We start from the raw sequence: 22,643 nt of genomic DNA on the forward strand, positions 1-22,643 counted from the left end.
GATGGATCCCGACGCAGGTGACGACGACATCGTCGAGGGTACCAACGGGGCCCCTAATCGCCCGTCGGATTCCCCTCTGCCAGCACCGCGAGACAACTCGGCGGCCATTTTGTTGGCTATACAGTCCTTATGCTCAGAGTTAAGGACGAGACTACCGTTGCCGACGGAACCTCTCCCGTCGGGGGACCCAGAACCGGGACCTTCTGGTGTTCCCCCTACCAAGAAAAGAAGGATCCACCCTCCGCCTCCTTTTCAGCCGTCGCGCCCCTTCCAGCCCTCCTCCCCGTCCACCCGAGGGGATGATACGTGGACTGACACGGCAGCGACGGGTACGGACGACGAGGTATACGACGAGGATGTACCGTCGTCGCCTCCCACCAGGGCTTCTCCGCCTGATGAGATTGGATCGTTCCACTCCATGATCACCAGGGCATCCGAGCTTTTCCAACTCTGCCCTGAGGAGAAGAAGAAGGAAGGCTTCCTTTATCAGCGGCGCGAGGCCAAGAGGAAGATGGTCCTCTCAGTGCCTCTATTGGACGACATTTGGGATGAGGGCCTCACCCTCCTCAAGAACCCTTCCACGATGCCAGCTAGAAGAGACCGGTACGAGAAGAAGTACCGGGTCCCGGACACGGCCCCCCTGTGCCTCCGGGCGCAGCCCACCCCGGACTCCGTCGTCTCCGCGGCGGCCAGGAAAAAAGCGGGGGGGGGTGCGGCCTCCACATCGACTTCCCCACCGGACGGCGAGGGAAAGAAATTGGACGCTATGGGACGCAGAGTCATCTCGTCTGCGGCGACGACGATTAAAGCGGCCAACGCCTTGGCTATCGTGGCCCGCTACCCGCTACGACAGGGAGCTCTGGTACAAACTGGCTCCCCTGCTGGACTTCTTGCCGGACGACAAGAGGGCAGAGGCCCTGGAGATCCTGCAGGAAGGTGAGGTGGCTTCGGACCACGCCATTACCGTTGCGACGGACATCGCCGACACTGGGTTCCGCCAGTTGGGCAACGGCGTTTGCCTTAGGCGGCGTGGATGGCTCAAGGCTACGGACTTCCGTCAAGACGTTCAGACCAGAGTCCTGGACATGCCCTTCGATGGGAACAACCTGTTTGGGAAAACAGTGGACGATTCCCTTCAGGCCATTAAAGCGGACACCGAGACGGCCCGGGCCCTTGGAGTTCTGCAACAACAACGGACGCCCTTTCGGAGCAGCGGAGGCAAGGGCGCCTCCAAAAGTTCCGGCGGCGGTTTCTCCACCTACCGTCAAGCGGCCCGCTCGTCGGCTCAGGAGGCCTACAGAGGACGAGGCAAGTCTGGCGGACCCCGCCGTCGTCGCCAAGGAGGTCAAGGCGGCAAAGCCTCGTCGAAGCAGGATTGAACCGGCCGTGGGGTCGGGCCCCCACCGAAGCACCCCGGTGGGAGGCCGGCTGGCGAGCTTCGTCAGCGTGTGGGAGTCCATCTCCACTGACCGTTGGGTGCTGGACGCCTTGGCCCGGGGCCACGCGCTCGAGTTTCAAAGAAGGTGTCCGCGCGTCCCCCCCGTGGCCAGGAAAGAACTTCACGTCCCTCAACTTCTCCTGGAGGTAAAGGCGATGCTCAGGAAGGGCGCCATCGAACTCGTCCCAAAGAGGCTTCGGGGCTCCGGAGTTTACTCGAGATACTTCCTCGTGAAGAAGAAGACGGGGGGATGGCACCCCATCCTGGACCTGCGACGTCTGAACAAGTTCATCAAGGCGCAAAAGTTCCGGATGGTCACCCTCCAGCACGTCCTGGGTCAGCTGGAGGAAGGAGACTTCCTGTCGTCGTTGGATTTGGAGGATGCCTACTTCCATTTTCCCATCCTAAAAGGGCACCGAAAATTCCTCAGGTTTGTGGTCCAAGGGCGTCACTACCAGTTCAAAGCCCTCCCCTTCGGACTACGGTCGGCACCCAGGGTATTCACCAAGTGCCTTGCACCGGTGGCGGCGCAGCTGCGCCGCGAGGGGATCCACGTCTACCCCTACCTGGACGACTGGCTCATCCGAGCCAAGACGAGGGAGCTCGCCGTGGATCACACGGCAAGGACCGTCCAACTTCTCACGGACCTGGGATTCTCCGTGAACTACGCCAAGTCCCACCTGGTACCCGCGCAAAACGCACTGTTTCTGGGAGCGAAGCTCGACACAGTGTCCCTTCTGGCCTCCCCGTCGGAGGAAAGGACCAGGTCCATCCTGGGCAAGGTACAGCGGATGTTGGTTTCCGACGCGGCCAAGGTGAGGTCCATCAAGTCCCTCCTCGGAATGATGTCTTCTTGCATCTACCTCATTCCCATGTGCAGGCTCCGGATGCGCCCGTTGCAGGAGTTCCTGGACGCGCGCTGGATCCAAACGACGGGCGGCTTCGAGGAGAGGGTCACACTCGACGAGAGTTTCCGCCGAGCGGTCCGGTGGTGGGGCATCCGCGCGCATCTGACGGCGGGCATGGACTTCCAGACCCCAGACCACCAGGAGACAGTGACCACGGATGCCTCCCTGGAAGGGTGGGGAGCGCACACCGAAAATCTGCACGCGAGAGGCCTTTGGCTCCCGACGGAGAAGTCCCTCCATATCAACGTCCTGGAGCTCCGTGCAGTGTTCTGGGCCCTCAGGTCCTTCCTTCCGTCCCTCAAGGGCAAGGTGGTGAGGATCTTCACCGACAACACCACCACCATGTTTTACATCAGGAAACAGTGCGGAACCAGGTCCCCAGCACTGTCCAAGGAGGCGCAGGACCTGTGGCATTGGGCCGTCGCCCAAAGGATGTTTCTGGTGCCGTTTCATCTGGCAGGGATAAAAAACACCATCGCCGACTCACTCAGCAGGGAGCTGCGCTCGTGCCACGAGTGGGAACTACGGCAGGATCTAGTGGATCGCCTCTTCCGACGGTGGGGCACACCCCAGATTGACCTGTTCGCGACGGCGACGAACTCCAAGTGCCGGAGGTTCGCCAGCAGGTTTCCCCAGGCGAGGAGCATGGGCGATGCTTTCTCGTTCCCCTGGGGGGGCCTGTTCCTCTACGCGTTCCCTCCTTTGCCACTGCTAATCCGGCTCGTCAACCAGCTCAAGAGGTCACGGTGCAGGATGATCCTCGTCGCACCTGCGTGGCCGAGGCAGATATGGTTCCCGGACCTTCTGGACTTGTCAGCGTCCCCGCCAATCAAGCTGCCGGTGGACGCGGATCTACTCTCCAGGGAAGGAGGCGCCATCCTCCACCACGACCCGAAATCGCTGAACTTGCAGGCCTGGCTCCTGCAGCGCTAGAGTTTGGAGGATACGACATACCGGCCGACTGCAGAGAGGTTCTTGCAAAGGCCAGGGCGTCCTCGACTCTTAAATGCTACGGACACAAATGGAAGAGGTTCTCTGTCTGGTGCCACGCACAGAAGATTAACCCTCTACGGATTACGGCTCCCCAGGTACTGCCGTACCTGCTGACGCTGGCCAAAGCTGGACTGGCACACGCGTCCATCAAGATTCATCTTGCTGCGATCTCCCGATACACCAGAACCACGGGCCGGACGTCCTTGTGGTCTCATCGTCTGGTAAAAGAGTTCATGAAGGGACTGTTCAGATCGTTCCCGCCGGTGAAGGCTCCGGCCCCGGCGTGGGAGCTCAACGTGGTGCTGACCAAGCTCATGGGACCTCCGTTCGAGCCTCTGCACTCGGCCCCATTGAAGTTTCTGTCGTGGAAAACAGCGTTTCTTGTGGCCATCACCTCCGCACGACGGGTGGGAGAGATCCAGGCCCTTTCCTGCAAGGCCCCGTACTTGACTTTTCACGACACGAGGGTAGTGCTCAGGACGCACCCCTCCTTCATGCCCAAGGTACCGTCGGACTTCCATCTCAACGAACCCTTGGTGTTGCCTGTGTTCTTCCCGTCGCCTTCGTCGCCGGCTGAGAGGACTTTGCACTCGCTGGATGTGGCTAGAGCGCTGAAGTTCTACGTGGACCGCACGAAGTGTTTTCGGAAGACGTCACAACTCTTTGTGAACTTTGGACCTGTCAATCAGGGGAAGGCTCTCTCGAAGGCTTCCATTTCCAGATGGCTCTCCGGCTGTATCATGTACTGTCATCGGTTGGCAAACCGACCGCTGCCTGGCCGTCCGAGAGCCCATTCCACCAGAGCGATCGCAGCTACCACGGCGTTCCTTTCTGGTGTGCCCCTGCTGGACATATGCAGGGCTGCTACGTGGAGGTCGACGCACACCTTCACGAAATTCTACTGCGTCGACCGGGATTCCAGGGAGGAGTCCAGGGTCGGCCAAGCAGTGCTGCGCAACCTGTTCGCCTGAGGTGAGCCTGGTGAGGAGGTAAGATGCTTAATGTTGAGTTTGATGTAATGCTTAATGTTGAGCCTTTGCCACCTCCCGTGGTTGTGCATGTGTGTACTGCTATGTATTCTTTATTCATGAGCATGTGAATCCATGCCAGACCCTATGCTGGAGAAGGAACAAGTTACTTACCTGTAACTGTTGTTCTCCAGCATGGGTCTGGCATGGATTCACATGCGAACCCTCCCGCCTACCCCTCTGCGGCTCTTCACTTGGTCATACTGCCACTTCACGTGCTTCCAAATCTGAAGATGGATGCCAGAGGCGGTGCTTAGGTAGAGGGCAGTCATTGGCTGTGGTCAGTATGACGCAGAGACCAGTGATTGGTTATTACTACGAAAGACAGATCAGAAACGAAACTGATACTGGTTTTTTCTTTACCGAGGATTCCCAGCCTGACGACGGGGAATATTCATGAGCATGTGAATCCATGCCAGACCCATGCTGGAGAACAACAGTTACAGGTAAGTAACTTGTTCCTTACTCGTTATTGTATTGGCTGCTGATGGCACTTGGTGTGGTCACTAATGCATCCTAAACAAGCTGAATGGGTATCAATTGTTATGCTGGTTTTGACGATTATAGATAATTCAGCTGGAACCTCTAACCAAAAAAGGTTGCATTTCATGGCAGTTGATAAGCATATGACAGACTAAAGGCACAGACAGAGGAATGGGGGCCTTCGCATCCACATGCTCAACCAAGACATTGTGGGAAATGCCCAACGCAACAATTGCACAATGACTGGTGTCCCAAGAGAGATAAATGTATATTGTTTATGAACGCTTCCATAGCCAAGGGTTTATATTCTGAGCATTGTACCTATCTCTTAGATGTACATTCTCCTATTGCTACTCCACAAAATGTGGAGTGCGCATCTTCCTCTACGATCACTGTACATTGCCACATTAAATACAGAGAATAGGCAGCTGTAACATCACTTTACCAATGGAATTTAAATTATCACAGTTTAATCAGGGAAATATAAGTTCTTGAAATTCATGAGATTTCTTATGGGGACATCTGTTGGCCATCAGTAGAGCTGCAAACTCTACTGGAGAAGAAAGGATGCAGTACCTTGGAAAAGTATAGCTGGTGGATAGGGTGAAGTTCTGAGATATGTGTGGGGCGGACAGGCTGTGAGGGAGAACAGCTTGAAGAAATTATTCCTGTGAGCTGGGTTAAATTGCTATTAGCTAGAGGGGAGCTTCAGACAAAGATGGGACATGGGACTCAACTCTAGAGAGTGGGCTAACCCATGTGCAAACGCTGACGGCAGAATGAAAATTAGTATTTAGAACAGAAAAGCTGCAAATCACTTAATATAGTCCCAGCACTAGAAAAAGATATGCAAGTCCAAAACATTGGATGGGTGGTAGGTCAGGAAATAATCTTAACCACTGGCATTGCTCGGGACAACCTTCCTCGCCATCGTTTTTAGCCCTTTGGCACCATTGCAGAAGAAGACCAGCAAATCATAGTTGGTCCTGCCAAAGATATGTAGGAGACAATCCAAATGCACAACATTCTTGGTCCTGCCACCACTGGGATCAGACGAGCCTGAAGTGCTAAGCCACGCCCTTGCACACCCCACACAGAAACAAAAGCAACCCCAGATATGTTTCAGCCTTGTTGGGCCTCATTAGTGAAGTGCAGCTTGGTTCCCTATGGCGCAGTGAGCAAGGGACCCACGTCTGGGCATACCCTCCTCACCCTTGTTGACAAACTAATACAAAAAACTGTTATGAGTGGAAGGTTATGAATTACTGTGAACGACTGGCAACCTTCCTCACCATCGTCTTTTAGGCTTTCTGCGCCATTGCAGAAGGGGACCAGTAGGTCAGTGTTCCTGTCAAAGATATGTGACAGTTGTTGCTGAAAAACAGTTGTGACTTTAATTTGTTTGATAGCACAACCCGTTTTCTTCCATTTTCCATCTGGTGTTACTGCTGACTCTGATTTCTCTCTCTCTCTCATTGCTTCATACCTTGCCACAGATTGCTGCAGCATTGTCTTTTGCTCCCCATTGTAGCATTTCAATTATCCTTCGATTGTCCTCACAAGGTGCAGGTGATTCCATTCTGGTGTTCACACTCAGGTCTGATTCTCTTCCCAATCTCAGCGAGATCTCGAGACCCTCTCCGTTGCCTCTTTCAATCCCCAAACCATCTTTAGATCCAGTGCTAATATTTCAGCCTACGATGGAATTTTCCACCTTTGTCACTGTAAGGCCACCTCTACTTTCCCCGCCACCCTCTTCTGCTCTACTGTCTTCTTTCCCAGAATTGGGGGCACCTTCCAGTCCCATTGCCCTGCCCAGAAATCAACATCTGCCCATTCCTTTCATTCATATTGGGTCACAAGACTGCATTTAAGCTCACTTATCTCATTATTCCTCCCCATCTTCCAATTCCCTGTCAACAATGATCAATCCCTAGGAGACCTCGGGGTGAACTGGCACTTTGGGATAGCCTTACTTGCCTTTCTAATAGTCAAAGGATGGGGAGAGCCCTACAACATGGACCCGGGGAACAACAGGAGATCAAAAAAGGAAAATGGTGGTCAAACGGACAATAGCTATTATAATAATGCTAAATAAATGGTTCGACTTCAATTATGCAAACTAGGGAGGGGACAGACCAGGTCAAGAATAGTATAACACATAGATATTTTCTTAAACAAATATCACCATGATAAAACACATACAATACTACATGATGGGTGATAAAATTGGATATAAATTCATAGATAAAAGTTATTAAAAATGAAATACATATCTGTAGTAATAATAATGAGTATGTTTGCCACTCTGTATGCAATATAATTATGATATAATTATCATGAATTGGATATTGTAGATATCCAATTGTATCCCAATTAACCCCACTCCAGTTGAGGCCAAGATCAATATAATCTCAAAAGTCCTGCTGTTTAAACAGTGGACTGGATCTTGTCCCGATCCCTCAATAAGTGCAAATCATTTCAGTGCTACAACAGCATACAAAGTGACAAGCATTCAGATGGATAATATGATAAAGGGCCTCATTACGAGTATGGCGGTAGGGGGTTAACGGCACCGGTAAGGATGCCGGTGCCATTAACCAACTACCGCCGCATTCTGAGGTCCCTTAGCGGGTCCCACTAGGGCCAACTGGTTTTACCAGCCACCCTCAGCGGGACCCGCTAAGGGACCAGGGAGCTAATAACGGCCCCGCTATTTGGGGGCCCGTTATTAGCTCCTTCCCCATTCCCATTGAGCCCTATGGGGGCTCGAATGGGAATGGGGAATGGTTTTCAGAAAGGGGACTTGCTGGGTCCTCCAAGGTTGGAATGATCCGGTAAATCGCCATTCCGACTACCCGGACACGGTTTGGAGGCAGCCATGGTGTTAATGGCACCATGGCTACCTCCAAACTCATAATGAGTCCCAAAGTCTTCTATTATAAAAATAGTATCAAAAAAAGACTTTAAAATGTAACAAGCTGTAAAGTGCTGATTTTAGTAACACACCATTTCAAAATAATTGGTTTACTTGCCTTTCTGACACCTTTGAACAACCAGACAAATCCCCACCGGGTGAAGAGCGGATGCCTTTCACTGCCTCTCACAAGCCTAAAGTACACTTTGTCATTGTATCACATCTAACAGTTATATACATGGGGGCGGAGGGGGGGGCACTCAGTGACTGCACCGCACAACTGCCATAAAAACCGGGCTCTACTCTTATTTCAAGACTCATCTTCCCAATGTCCTGCAGTAGTAAGGCCCACTCGCCTTACGCTTTCACTACTTCATGCCCTTTCGCCTAGTCTTGACACCTCTCTTCAGCTCCTCCTAGTCTTCCGTCCTACAACAAATCACTTCTGACTGTCACTCTCTCTCCTGATCTATCCGCCAGATAACTGTCTACTTTTCCCACCCTCTCCTGAGAAATGTGTGCATTGTTCATTTATTTCACGCCAACTACCTTGATATCCGCCTTTCAGGGTAACAGATGTTTGTGAATAGAAAACTGATTTAAAGACATATTTTCCACTAGTTTTAGCAGGAAAGATTGACATAATTCAGGGCCCTGGCATAGACTGGTCATTATTAAGATTTACGACCCTCCAGGTATGGTTCTAACTAGTCGCATTTGGGAAAATGTAAGAACACTAATAGATAATTGATGTGTATACATTTGATGGATTGTATACTGATTGCAGGGCACCTTAAAGCAAGGTATCAACATTTTGCTAGCATTATGAACTTGGCACAGGTAGTGCAGAGACCTGTCATGCTGCAAACAAATACCAAGAAATAGCACATCTGCTTATCTAATTTTGAAAGACTATTGCTAATTATTTCCTCAGCAGCCAAAATGTAAATCAAGTAACAGATGTAGAAATCACACTGAATGGTGAGCGTGACCTTTTTCCTATTTGGTTCATTTACTTTTAAAACATATCACACAAGGATAGTGGGTGCTGCTATCAAACCCAGATAAGAAATGAATGACGGTCGGAAAAAAATGTACACAAGATAACCATAAATAATTATTATAGCTGGAACCCCACTGGGATGATTATGTAACACCGAAGAAAGGTACATATATTTGTTGTAATATGTAATTGGGGATCTGAGTATGAAACCCACAGTTGGGGTTAGCATTGTTAGTTACCCGAGTAAAATTGGATGGGCCTATTGTAGAAAGTAAGAGATAACGGACGCAAAAGATAGGTAAAGCCTTGAAACAAAGTAGACCAAATTCCTCAGCCTCCAGCCAAAAAATTAAAAAACTTCAAAGATTGTACAGAAACCGGCAGGCCAAAAGTTTAATAAAAATAATTATACGACAAATACATTGAGAGGCATGCTTGAAATAATGAAATACAGTGACACCAAAATATGTTAGTTGCTGATTAATAAAGATCATGTAATTTCGGATCTGCACAAGTGACTCCCATTTCTGAAATTTCCTGGGAGGAATATATTAATGAAATATACATCTTAAGGCCCTGTTGTCATTACTTTCTGTACGAGGTTTCAATGTCAATGATTTACAAAAAAAACTCTCATAGAAACACTTACGCCCACGAGAACCCAGGCCCACATGGCCTAAGAAATATAGTGTAGCCTCCAGCTGCGAAATACATATGGTATGAACAGTGGACATACCTAGGTTGGGTAATATATGTCTTCCATTACTTGCTTATACAGATGATACAGTCTTATTAGCCTGTACCCCTAGAGCCCTACAGTGCCTTGTTGATTATTCTCGATTTATGGATTAATTGGATCTGAAAATAAATGCCCAGAAATCGGCTGTTATGGTCTGCTACAGGGGGAAGCGTCCTCTGAAATTTTTGCCAATATTTAGCAAGTGGGAGCTAATCCCCAGAGCGGACAATTTTGATTACCTAGGGGTTAGTTTCTCATTGAATTTTGGGGCTGACCCGCACGTCGATAGGCAGACCACAAGATTTAAACAGGCTATTGGTGGGTTTGCTAGAGCTTTGGGCACGTTTAAAACAAAGCCTATTGAGCTTGTCCTCAAAGTTTACAATGGCAAAACCACCTCTGTTGCTAGGTATGGTATGGAGTTGTGGGGGTATGGCAAGGTTGAGCGCATCCAGGTGGAGAACACAATTTGTAAGAGAATATTGGGGCTTCCTAGGTCAGCCCCTAATTTTGCAGTGCACCAGGAACTGGGGTGCTGGTTTCTTATTGCCTCCCATCATGTAGGTCACCGGATTAGAGTTTGAGGGAATAGTAAAGCTATTTTGACTCATGAGTTAATTAAATAATTGGTGCCAAGGGACCCCGATTTGAAGATACCGTGGCTCAGGCATGTAAAAGCCTCACTGGTGGAAGTGGATGTGACTCAATGTTTTTCACTTACGGATTACACAAACACAGACAAACACTGGCTTGCTTCCTTCGAGAATTCCACCTTATAGAAACATGGCGCTTCTTCCATCCACAAGATCGATCATACATGCATTATTCTGCAGCACACACAGGCCTTCTCACGCATAGATATGATCCTGGCCTTGGATACATTCATCCCTCAAGTTACGGGCTTGGAGATTGGGGTAAGGTATCTGACAGATCATGCACCGGTAACGGTGCAGGTAGAATCTTTGATGTTACCCCCAAAAACCATTGCGGCTGAATGAATTACCATTAAGGGACCTAGCGCTTAGAGCCCACATGGAAACAACTCGTAAAAACTATTTTAAGAATAATGATAAGCCAGGGATGGATTGGGGCATTGTCTGGGATGCCAGCAAGGCTGTAATGCGAGGAGAATTTATCCCCCAAACCTCACACTTCCTAAGGGAAAGGGAGATTGTGAGGGTGAGATTAGAACAAGAGGTGAAAGAAGCAGTGATACATCACAGAGATATGGTGTCTCAGAAGGCTTGAGGGGTGCTAATGAGGGCAAAGGCAAAATTGGAATCTCATCTCACGGATCGATCTGCACAAATTCTTATCCAGAACAAGCAGACATACTATATAAAAGGGGACAAAGCCAACCGATTCCTCGTAGCGAAGCTAAGAAAACAGGGGGCTAAAAACGATATTACTCAATAAACTCGATGTGGGAGCTAAAGATAGGGGAAACGGAGAAAGCAGATATTATGCAATCTTTCTTCTCTGGGAATCTCGGAAAAGAAAACTTAAATAGTGAGGCACAGCAGGCCTTCCTGCGAAGCTTGGAATTACCCCAGATCTCGGAGAATGATAGACTACTACTGGAACCTCCAATATCCAAAGAAGAGGTGGGTCGGGCTATAGGATCTATGGTGGGCAATAAGACCCCAGTGCCTGATGGGTTTGGGAACGCATATTATAAAACATTTCGGAACATACTAGCCGGCCCTCTGGCCAAATTGTTTAATCAGAAAAGGGACAAAGGGACAGTCACTAGAGATATGGGACCCTCAACTACAGTCTTAATATTAAAACCGGGGAAAGATCCAACAGATTGTGCTAGCTATCACCCCATCTCATTATTCAATGGGGATGCTAAACATTATGCAAAGATTCTGGCCGAGAGGCTAATGGGGGGTACTGCTGGGGATCATACACCCTGACGAAGTCTGTTTTGTCATAGGGCGACACACCCAGGATAATATACGGAGAGAGATAAATGTAGCAATTTGGGGAAGGAGGCCGGGACTAAAAAAAATCCATGCTAGCATTAGATGAAACTAGAGCGTTCGATAGCTTGGACTGGACCTCCTTAAAGTTAACATTGGAAAGGCTTGGGTGTGGGCCGACCTTTACCCATATGATCTTAGCCAACTTTTGTATTCCAACTACAAGGCTACAGGTGAATGGTCAACTCTCAAATGCAATTCCAATAAGGAGGGGTACTCGCTAAGGGTAACCTCTACTTCCATTGATATTTGCAATGGCCATGGAGCCGTTGGCAAAGGTGGTCAGGGCAGATCTGGAGATTCAGGGGGTAGTGACTAAAGGAGCCACAGACAAAATAGCATTATATGCAGACAACGTATTATTGTTCCTTTCGGAATGCGACAAATTCTCTCGCAAGGGTGATGTCTCTCCTAGATAAATTCGCAGAGGTCTCTGGGTTTCGCATAAACTACAATAAATGGAAGGCGCTTAACATCACGGGGGACTCCGAACAGGTGATAGAATGGAGTAAAAACTACTGGCAAGCTTGGGAGCAGGAGGCAATAGAATATCTGGGGGTGAAGCGAATGCCCACATATGAAGGCCTGTATGGGGTTAATGTTGCGAGATTACTGAGAGCTTTATCAGAGGACCTCAAGATGTGGGACATGCAAGTACTCTTGTAGTTTGCACATATAGCAGCCATAGAAATTACCCTAGTACCGAGATTTCTCTATACAGTGAGCTCACTTCCAATCCGGATTCCAGCCCAACTGGTTAAAAATGTGCAGCGGATGATCCTGCACTTCTTTTGGGGGGGAGAGGGCCTAGAGTACCCCAAAGGGTCCTGTTTGCCTGGGGTCCCAGAGATTAAGCGTTATTTAGTAGCTGCGCAGGAGGCCCCTGTGTTGCAATGGGTTCCACGAGAAGGTTCAAACGAATGAAGCGAGCTAGAAAGGGAAGTGACGGAAATTCCCTTTGAAAATGTGTGCTTCTTGAGTCAATCGATCAGAGGAGCCCGGGGCACCTTGTTAAACACCACAAAGACCACACTTTCTTACTGGGATAGAGCAATATGGGGTAAAAAACTACAACGGCTATGGGGTCCATACACACTGATGAGTGGAAACACTGACTTTACTCCGGGGAGACACTCTCAATTATGGACACACTGGGCGGACGTTAGGGAACTTTTACCAGGGTGGGGACCCGTTAACATTTGACAAGTGTAAAACGAAATTCCAGGAACAAGAACAATTTCATTATGTACAAATTAGCCACTGGATCTCGAATAGGGTGATTAAGGAAGCAGCCAATAGACCGCCTGTAGGGTCGGAACTCACAATAAGAGAGGCGGTATCCAAAAAGGGGGTCTTGAAATTATATTGCCTGCTGGATCTGCACTTAACCCCCTTGCACTTCCACTAGTTGGCCGCACTTCTTTTTATGTCTTCTCCTATGTCTCGTACTTCTCCTTCTCCCTTTCCCCTGGTGCTTTTCCCCTTCCCTCTTCCCTGTACTTGAGCAATCGCAATGTCACTTGATCTAGTAAGATTGTTGTCTTGTCCTCCCTTGTTCCCCTCCCTTGCCTTGTCGTGCCTTGAAACACTTGGGTATATGCACGCTATAAATAAAATATCATATCCTATATGTTAAGGATTTCAATCAGGCACACACCCAGGTCTCGCCTAGCATGTAGTGCGCAATGAAATACTTATTTATTTGTGTCTATAAGTTCAATATTCTCAATGATATACCACTCATATCACACCCTTCTCAAAATACCCCCAAGGTCACAGTGTACCAGGCATTAGACTAGTTTTTAAAGGTAAATATTTATTTATTTATTTTATTTTCAAACCACACCTAAGTTTTAATATATATATTTCTGAGTCTTGTGGAATCTTCTTAGATCACATGCTGTGCATAGGCCGACATCTAGTGGAAGCTGCGGAGTATTACAGTTTGTTTTTCGAAACTCAAAAAAGGGCGTCGACACAGGGCGTGCCAGTAATACTATCCCTAGTGTGACGTCCACTGTACCCATGATCCCTCACGCGTGTAGGACCCTCAGATTGTTTTTTCCCCCTTTCAGCCATTTTGCAAAAAATCAATATTAATTTCCCCGTTCTTTCACTCCCACGTCGAGACATCGAAGATCGACACCGGTCCGAAGAACAAACAACCGTTAAAAGCTGCACGACGGACTTTGGGCCTCAGAAGGCCTCTGGCCTCGGCCCGGGCCTTGGAAGGTCTCTGGCCTCAGCCCTACAAGTAGGGAGAGTGGGAGGTAGAAACATACTCTGACAAACAAGCCACCTGTAACCTCTGCTTGCCGAGGGATCACCCCGAGGATAACTGCAGAGCGTGTAGCCTGTTTAAGGCCAAAACACTAAAGGACTGCTCCACTAAACGTTGGGCTCACCACGCCAGGCAGCTCGAGGCCATGGAAGTGGTGGGTGCCTCCACCCCCAGGCCGAACACCAGAAGTCGGCTCCGGCAGCCCTTTCGGCGTCTGCCTCCGAGTCCCGACGTGCACACTCAAAAGAGAGAGAGAATACCCCCGAATTTCGACGCCAGGCGTCAAAAAGCTCAGAGAGGGTGAAAACCTTGGGAAAACACTCTTCTACTCAAGGGGAAGGGGATAAACAGCAAAAAAAGTCCTCACACACTACTTCTGCACCACAGACACAGAAGGACAGAAAAGAGTCTTCAGATAAGGGGAAATCCAAGACCCCTGTCCCTGCCCCTAAGACCAAATCTATTCCTCCCACTCCTCACGATATAGGAATAGAAGGGGAACCTTCACAGGAGGTTGTCATCCCCAGCTCCAGAGAATGGCGCAGTGAAGATATAGACACGGTAATGAGGAGAATGTCTTCCCTGGCTGATTTCTACTCTAAGAACCCAGAACATTTCCTCAGTTTTACTCCAGACAACGCTACTCCTTCAGGATCCAGGGACCCTCAGCCTCCCAGTAAGAAACCTCGATTTCAGACTCCAACTCAGGGCCTGCTTTCAGACCCTTACTACATCCAACCTTACCAACAGTATAGTGAGGATCCACAACACTATAGTGAGGATCCAGACTTAGAAATGTTGGACAACCAAATGGGGGTAGATTATTATGGAGATGACGTGGGCCAGGATGGGGAGGAGGAAGACGTCGCAGAGGTCTACAATATAGACTCTCCTGTTCACAAAGAACCTCAGGTTACCGACTCCCCAGTGGATAACCAACCCCTTCTAAATTAGGTCTTGGCTAGAGCGGCAGAGCACTTCCGCATAGACAGTCACGGGGAGCAGGAGGAGAGGGACTTCGCACAGGAGCTAGTGGGAGACAAAAGACCCATTGCTCAAGCCATTCCTATTCTCAAATCAACCCAACATAGAATTGATCCTTCCCTTCTCACTCCTAATCCCACGAGGGCTGTGAACCCCAGAATTGAGAAGATGTTCAGGGCCGCACAGTCAGACCCTCTTTACATAAGGGGTCAACTGAAGCGCGACTCCTTGGTAATTACAAACACCAGAAAAAGAGTGGGGACACCTCTATCATCATCTGAGGCTCCCCCAGACAAGGAGAGCAAAATAATTTATGGGTTAGGAAGGAAGGTAGCCTCCACTTCCGCTTACCAGGCAAGAATTGCCAACACCACCACTCTGCTGGCAAGCTATAATTGCCACCAATGGGAGCAGGTAGCTGCTCTCATTTACTCCGCACCAGAACCACTAAAGGGTCAGTTGGTCCAAATCGCATCGGAGGGTAGAGCCGTGTCCAATTGCATCCTGAAGACAACCTTTGACGCTGCAGATAATGCAGGCCAGCTCATAGCAGAGAGCACTGTCATTAAAAGGCACGCTTGGCTAAGACAGTCAGGGTTTAAACCCGGGACCCAGGCAACCCTTATTGACATGCCGGTGGAACCAAATGTCTTGTTTGGCAAAGCGGTAGAGGACGCACTAAAAACTGCCAAACACGAGTATGATACTCTAAACCCCCTGGAACAATTGACGAATAAGCCCCCTAATCAAAGTGGGAATAGTAAGTTTTGTCGCCCATGCAGCCACAATTCGCAGAGGGGCTCCAATTATGCACAGGGACAGGGTACATCGTGGGGTGGCAACCAGCAGACTACCCAGAGTTACGGCAGAGGTAACAAGAGGGGCCGTGGTAGAGGTAGAGGCAGCCCCGGCAGAGGCGGTACGCCTCCCGCAAATCAGTGACGTTCCACTCAGGGTACCTTCCCATGCATCCCCAGTAGGGGGCCGCATTTCCAACTTCACCCGAGCATGGGAAGGGATCACATCAGACAGATGGGTGCTGTCCACAGTGTCCACAGGATACTGCATCAAACTTCTAGAGCGCCCCCAAAACCACCCTCCACGACAGAAAATTCATTCCCTGGTCCACCAAAGGATCCTCCTCAAGGAAATCGTCAATCTTCTTACAAAGGACGCGATAGAACTCGTCCCGGGCAACCAGGTAAACAAGGGTATCTATTTAACCTGTTTCCTTGTACCAAAAAAAGATTTGACAATGTGCCCAGAATTAGACTTACGCCCTGCAAACAAGTATGTCAAGCCCCAAAGATTTCGCATGACTATTCTCCAAGAGGTAATCCCACTCCTAAAAAGAGGGGATTACATGGCAACATTGGATATGAAAGATGCCTATTTTCATATTTACATGTTCCCAGCGCACAGAAGATTCTTGCGCTTCAAGGTAGACAACCAGCACTACCGGTTCAAGGTGCTGCCCTTCGGTATAGCCTCGGCTCCAAGGGTATTCACCAAAGTACTGGCGGTGGCGGCGGCACACCTGCGCAGGGAAGCAATCCCAGTGTACCCTTACCTGGACGACTGGCTCATCACAGGGGAGACCCCAGTAATTTGCAGATCCAACATCCAAAGAACGATCGACCTCCTCTTCGAATTGGGTTTCTCTATCAACGAGATAAAATCAAGCCTGGTGCTGAACACCTCTAAACAGTTCTTAGGAGCTGTCCTAAACACTCAAGAGGGGTTGGCCTTTCCATCAGAGGAAAGAATTCAGAATCTACTTCTGCAAATTCCTCAATACCAGTCCGGTCGCCAGATAAGGGTGTGCAAAGCGATGCGTTTGCTAGGCATTATGGCGTCATGTATTTACCTGGTCCCCCAAGCGCACCTGCGCATGCGACCCATGCAAGAATGGTTGGCGAAACAGTGGTCTCAGGCAAGTGGTCAGTGGGACGATCTAGTGGTCGGTTCACCAACACTTGTACAAAGTCTTCACTGGTGGACAAGAGAGAACCTGTCAAAGGGGAAACCCTTTTATGATCCGGAGATACAAGCTGTAGTCACTACAGACGCGTCCCTGTCGGAGTGGGGAGCACACCTCCTTCACCAGACAGCTCAGGGTCTCTGGTCTCACACAGTGGCCAAGAATCATATCAATCTGCTAGAGCTTCTGGCAGTCTTCAGAGCGCTTCGAGCGTTCCAACCCCACCTGTTGAACCTGTCAGTACAGATCTTAATAGACAGTACAACAACAATGTTTTACATAAACAAACAGGGAGGGACTTGTTCGCCAAATCTGTCCAGGCTTGCCCAGAAAATTTGCATATGGGCACTCAGACAGAACATTTACCTGTCATCTCAACATGTTCCAGGAGATCTCAATTCACTAGCAGATGCTTTGAGCAGCGATCCCCTCCCAGAAGAACACGAATGGTGTCTGCACAGAGAAACCGTAGGAGATCTCTTCTCACAGTGGGGCTTCCCCACTATAGACCTAATTGCCACAAGCGAAAACAGACAATGCCCAGGATTCGCATCCGGGCCCCCAGCCAGACTCCAAGGGGAACGCCCTGTGGATGAACTGGTCAGGGATGTTTGCTTACGCTTTTCCACCAACTCCTCTCATGAGAAAAGTGGTCAACAAGATGCACAGGGAATCGATGCCGCTTATCCTAGTTGCTCCCATGTGGGCGGGACAACTGTGGTTCCCACACCTGCGCAGACTAGCAGCGTGCGAACCCATCAGACTCCCGTGCTGGCACAACCTACTATCCCAGCACCAAGGTCTAACAGTGCACCCTCAACCCAGCTCAATGAACTTGGCAGCATGGCTCCTGAAGTCATAGAGTTTGGACATCTCAACTTACCACAGAGGTGCATGGACATCCTAAAGGAATCTAGGAAACCAAACACGAGGCACTGTTATTTTGATAAATGGAAGAGATTCGTTATCTGGTGCCAGAATAAACAAATCAACCCGGTTGATTGCACTCCTTCCATTATTGTCACCTACATGCTCCACCTGCTGGATGCAGGGATGGTATTTAATTCACTCAAGGTACACCTGGCGGTGCTGTCAGCCTACACCACCTCCCATAACAAAGTTTTGTGGTGGAAAGTACCAGTGGTTAAAGCCTTCATGGAAGGGATAAAGAGACTCCATCCTCCAATTTCAAACCCACCACCTGGATGGGACCTTAATGTGGTGCTTGCTAAGCTCATGGGTCCACCCTTTGAACCCATGCATAAAGCCAGTCTCAAACACCTGACCTATAAAACTGCCTTCTTAGTAGCCATTACATCCATAAGAAGGGTCAGTGAAATTCAGGCTCTGTCAGTGCAGGATCCATTCTTTACTGTTCATAAGGATAAACTGGTTCTACGAGCACACCCTAGGTTCTCACCTGAGTTATTTTCTAAATTCCACGTTAACCAGTCCATTGAGCTTCCAGCCTTCTTCCAAGAACCCAAGAGCTCTGCTGGGGTGAAACTACACACTCTAGATGTGCGAAGAGCAGTCCTCTACTATGTAGACAAGACCAGGCCGCTAAGAAAAACAGACCAACTGTTTGTCTCCGTAGCTACAGGCAGAGAGGGCGATCGTGTCTCTAAAGGTGCCATCTCCAAGTGGATAGTCAATTGTATCCACCTATGTTACTCCCTTTCTGGAAAGACTCTGCCTTTTACGCCAAGAGCTCACTCTACAAGAGGCATTGGGGCCACTCTGGCTTTCATTGCAAATGTACCCCTTGACCCCATTTGCAAAGCAGGCACATGGAGCTCTATTCACACTTTTACTCAGCACTACTGCATTGACACCCATTCCAAGACTCAAGTGGGACAAGCGGTTCTAAGACACCTGTTTTCTCATGACCCTTCTCACATCCCACCTCCTTCTTCTAATACTGCTCGCTAATCTATGCACAGCATGTGATCTAAGCAGATTCCACAAGCCTCAGAAGGGATACATTACTCACCGTAATCGTATTTCTGATGCTTGTATCTGCTTAGATTCACAAGCGCCCGCCATTCCTCCCCTCTGAGAGAAGGTGCATGGATGCTTGTAGTCTTATCTATCTGCTTGGATAATCTGTACTCACGCTACTCCTCATGCTACCTCATGTCAGAGAAAATACAATCTGAGGGTCCTACACGCGTGAGGGCTCATGGGTACAGTGGACGTCACACTAGGGATAGTATTACTGGCACGCCCTGTGTCGACACCCATTTTCGAGTTTCGAAAAACAAACTGTAATACTCTGCAGCTTCCACTAGATGTCGGCCTATGCACAGCATGTGAATCTAAGCAGATACAAGCATCAGAAATACAATTGCGGTGAGTAATGTATCTCATATATGGGGCAGCAAGCACCAGGTGGTGACAATACAATTCAGAAAATAAGTAAAGCAATTGAATTCACTTATATTAATGCAGACTAGAAAACACAGGAAAAAGAACAGTTTTGGTTTGTGAACAGATAGCGTTTAGGTTAATATTTCCCCCTGTTCTTTAAGGTACAAATGAGCAACCCTACACAGATGTAAGTAATCAGCAGGTATTCAGGAATGAAAGACAATGGGCCTCATTACGAGGTTGGAGGTAGCAATGGTGCTATTAACGCCATGGCTGCCTCCAAACCTGTGTCCTAGTCCAGGTAGTCAGAATGGGGATTTACCGGGTCATTCCAACCTTGGAGGACCCGGTAAGTCCCCATTCTGAAAACCATTCCCAGCCGGCCCTAGTGGGACCCGCTAAGGGACCTCGGAATGCAGCGGTAGGGGGTTAACGGCACCGGCATACTCGTAATGAGGCCCAATGTCTAGAGTTTAAATGCAATCTTCCCTCCCCAAGCAAGAGAGAAAAACGTTTTGGAAATAGACACTTTTAAAATGACAGGGGAAAATGGCTTTGTGACACAATGCAAAGTGGGCAAAAATGCTTAAATGGATAAAAACTCGTAGGAAAGCAACACTAAACATGTCCTAACAAACATAAGCTACAAGCTAAACAACAGTACACACTTTAGATCAGAATGGGATTTGAGAAACACTTTGAATGGCAAAAAGACATGTGTAAACTTTTGAAACCTGCAAATTCGCAGCAAAATTTCACTATGTGATTTTGGATAAATACGGGTCAAATACACTGTTCGGCGATGTGGTTTTCGGTTGTGGAGGTAGCTAAGGGTCTTAGGTATCAGTGAGAGTTGAAATTTCGTTTCTATCTATACAATTGAAGAAGTTATGGTGGACCATCTTGAGTGGTTCTGATCCTCCAGCCCTGCAAAGAAGCTGGGGTATTCAGGGGAAAATGGCCACTTGACATATTGGATGCAACTCTGGCTATCTTTCAGATGGAAAGTATCCATCATTTGCTAGTATAACTCAAGGTGCTCCCAGACTGAATACTTGGCGTTTTTGTGATAGGGAGTTATGACGCTCCTAATGGCCTTGATCTGTTTCAGGGGATCTTTTAGTAGAGCCCTCTTAATTCTGTTGGCCTTTTTAGTCTTAGTCACCCGTGTCCACTCATCCTCTGACTCAGAGGCACTGCTACAGGAGGTGGCTATCTGATCCTCTAGGCTCTCCCTGATTCTGCGAGCTTGAGAATGGCTGGCAGAATGTGGAGGCCTAGTTTCTGGACGCCTGTGGTGCTCAGATGAATCTTCGAACTCTCCCCTGCTCCCAGGATTGGCTGAGTACCCCCCTCCCCCACTGCCTAGCTGGAGAAGAGGTCTTTAAGATACTTTTTTCGGGCCTGCTTTCCTGGAGTTCCTGACCAAATTTGACAGACTGATCCTTTGGTAGGCGGTATTTTTGGGGATCCAGTTCCCTGATTCTCCCCTCACAGGAGTCTTCCTGATCAGAGAGGCTAGCCCTAACATTTGGGAATCTGTACAGAGACGCCCGCCCATTCATTTCTGGGAGGCGCTGACCTGTCAGTCCCATGTTGCCAATTCTTCTGAAGTCTACCATCCCCCTGGCCCTTGCCTCATATGAGCCAGTGGATATGAAGGCGGCAGAGTCCATGGTACTGAAGGGTTTAGAGTCCCTGATTGCAGGGGTCCGGATGTTATGCTCAGGGGTTCCTCTGTCCCTTTCTACCTCTTCTCTTTCAGCCCCTATTCCCTGGTAACATGCCAAAATCTGACTCTTTTGCTCCTCTATTAAGGCCTTACTGGTCTCAATGATTTGCTCTTGCATGGCTATCTGTTTGTGGAGCCTATCATTCTTTTCACAGAGAGCCTCATTGTCTCTCTGTGCTTCCTTGGAAATACTGGGCCAATTTCTGCTGCAGGAGACTCACCTCCTGAGTTTTATCATTATTAGTCTGGGTGTTCTTTTCCAGAGCATCCTCCACCCGCCTGGTGTGCTCTAGTAGCTTCTCATATTCGGTGTTAACTTCACTAAGTTCCTGAAGGCCAGCTTTCTTTCCTCTAACTTGGTTTTTAATTGGCTGACTTCATGGCCTAAGGTGTCCCTCACTTGACTTAGAGTGCCCCTGTGTTCAGCCAGGTCGTCCCACTGTTTTTTAAATGCGCTGGACTTCTGGCGCTCCTCATCAAATTCTGCTTGAGATTCTAGGTCTTTAATAATTAATTTATTATTTCCCTCTTTCAAGGATTCTATGTGGTTCTTTAAGGTGACTATCTGTTCTGCGCAGACTCTATTATAATTTAATTGATGCGCCAGTTTCTGTTGACTCTGTTGTAAAGAGTCAACCCTTTCCTGACGCTCATCTTGCAGTGTCTGTAATTTGGTATCTTGCTCTGCCTTCTCTTGCTGAAGGAGGGCCAGATCTTCCTTTAGTATTGTCAAGTACTGCCTAGCTTCTGACTCTGCAGAGCAAAAGCTCCAGAAGAGCCAAGAATCAGAGTCCAGATTAGTTTGGATTGTCTGTATTGTTTCCCCTTGCTTCTTTTCCAGAACTATGTTTTCTGCTAGCTTTTCCTGTATTATTCCTATGTGGAGGTACAGGTAGGCTGCTATTTTGGTAATTTTACACTGCTCCTCTTTTTACTTTTGGTGCCATGTACAGTACACTAAGCGCTTGGTGTAATGGGCCCTTGTGCTGCCATGTATCTAGGTCTATGGCAGTGACCTGTTCTTTGATTTCTTGTAGCCAGATCTGCTCATTCTGTTCCGGCCACTCACCCCAGGCAAATAGTTTGTGCAGGGGGCGCACCCTAGCAATAATAATTTCTACTGGGATCGCCATTTTAGAAATATCAATTTCCTTATGACTGATTTTAGGGTTACTTTACTTTTACAAACAGGCCTGATTTTTTGAGTATTTATTTTCAGAGGTGCTTGTACAAGGTTGCACCGTACCCCAACCCAGTAAGGTGTCTGTACCCTGCACGCTAGTATGCTGTGCTAGACTGTCATGGGTGGTATCTCAAATTCAGAATCACAGCACAAGCCCCCAAAATCTGTTAAGGATTTCAATCAGGCACGCACCCAGGTCTCACCTAGCATGTAGTGTGCAATGAAATACTTATTTATTTGTTTCTATGAGTTCAATATTCTGAATGATATACCACTCATATCACACCCTTCTTAAAATATCCCCAGATCACAGTGTACCAGGAATCAGGCTAGTTTGTAAAGGTAAATATTTATTTATTTATTTTATATTCAAATCACGCATAAGTATATATATATATTTCTGAGGCTTGTGGAATCTGCTTAGATCACATGCTGTGCATAGGCCGACATCTAGTGGAAGCTGCGGAGTATTACAGTTTGTTTTTCGAAACTCGAAAATGGGCGTCCACACAGGGCGTGCCAGTAATACTATCCCTAGTGTGACGTCCACTGTACCCAAGATCCCTCACGCGTCTAGGATCCTCAGATTGTTTTTTTCCACCATACTGGTCGGAAGCA

This window comes from Ambystoma mexicanum, chromosome 1p, assembly GCF_040938575.1.
Source record: "Ambystoma mexicanum isolate Mex_15411 chromosome 1p, UKY_AmexF1_1, whole genome shotgun sequence".
Classification (NCBI taxonomy): Eukaryota; Metazoa; Chordata; class Amphibia; order Caudata; family Ambystomatidae; genus Ambystoma; species Ambystoma mexicanum.